The sequence below is a fragment of the Bison bison genome, unplaced genomic scaffold (assembly GCF_000754665.1).
Source record: "Bison bison bison isolate TAMUID 2011002044 unplaced genomic scaffold, Bison_UMD1.0 scf7180017864167, whole genome shotgun sequence".
Lineage (NCBI taxonomy): Eukaryota > Metazoa > Chordata > Mammalia > Artiodactyla > Bovidae > Bison > Bison bison.
The window spans coordinates 7,717,469-7,718,956 of record NW_011494739.1 but is presented as its reverse complement, the minus strand read 5'-3'; positions in this window follow the sequence as shown (position 1 = coordinate 7,718,956).

The following is a 1,488-nucleotide window of genomic DNA, read 5'->3' as shown; positions in this document are numbered from 1 at the left end:
CAGCCTCCCGGGCCGGGCTCTGGGCCCTGCCGAGACTCCCTACTCTCCTGCCCTGCCAGCTCCAGCCTTGAACTGAAGTGGAAGACTGAGGGCCCTGGGGCAGCCCATGAGCTCTGACACCAGGCCACAGTCTCCTGGACAACATGCCCTCTGAGAGATGGGTGCCCACCTGGTTAGGTCACCCCATCCCCAGCTCCTGGCTCCCTGGGGCATCAACTCTGAATGAATGCATGTGTGATGCCAAGACACCATCTCATCTTATTCTCACATCCACCCTGCCAAGTGGGCATCCTCGTCTCTGGGGTACAGTCGAGTACACTGATGCTCAAAGACTGCTCCCTAGCACCTGATTCTGACAGCCAGAAGTCTCCTAAGCAGGAGAGACCTGTTTGCATCAGGGTCGTAACCATGTGTGCACCCAGAGCTTAGGACTGAGCCCTGTAGACACTCGTACGAACACATGAGTGAATGAGTCTGTGGATGACTGGGAAGCAGCAGGTATCTGCCACCCCCAAGACCCTCCTTTGGATGCCCCCTCCTTAGGCCAGGAGGCACCTTCCCCTGCCCTTGCCCTCCACCCATGACCCCAGAGGTAGAGAAGCTTTACATGGTGCTCCTGGAAGTTGCTGGCCCGCCCAGTGGTGCCTGCGCATGAACCCTGGCCAGCTGCGGCTCTCCTGATGGCCCCTCAGTCCCAACACACTGAGAGGGGTATCCCAGACCTCACAGGGCATTTTCCTGTACTTTCATATCCACTGAGCTGGTCCAGCTTTCCCAGGCAGGTCCTTGGTGACGGCCAGTCAGATGAACAGGGAAACTGAGGCTTAAACCAGTTCCCCCAGGGGATCAGGGGCAGCTGAGCTCAAGATCCAGGGCTTGATCTGCCCAACAGAGTAAGGGAGACTCCAGGCTGGGGAAGGGGACCTGTCCCTGAGCTCCCAGGCCCTGCTCTGACGACATGGGCTCTGCTCACTCCAGGCACACTCTCTAGCCATGTGGCTTCTCCCTCCTGCTCCCACCCAACGTCACCTTCTGACCTCTCAGTGGATACCTCCTGCTCTGCACTCCCTCTAAAGGCCCCCTCAGTCAGTTAAGTCGCAAACTCATGTCCACTCTTTGCAACCCCATGGACTGCAGCACACCAGTCTTCCCTGTCCATCACGAACTCCCAGAGCTTGCTCAAACTCATGTCCATACAGTTGGTGATGCCATCCAACCATCTCATCCTCTGTCATCCCCTTCTCCTCCTGCCTTCAATCTTTCCCAGCATCAGGGTTTTTTCCAATGAGTCGGTTCTTCATATCAGGTGGCCAAAGTATTGGAGCTTCAGCTTTAGCATCAGTCCTTCCAGTGAATATTCAGGACTGATTTCCTTTAGGATTGACTGGTTGGATCTCCTTGCAGTCCAAGGGACTCTCAAGAGTCTTCTCTAACACCACAGTTCAAAAGCATCAGTTCTTTGGCACTCAGCTTTCTTTACAGCCCAAC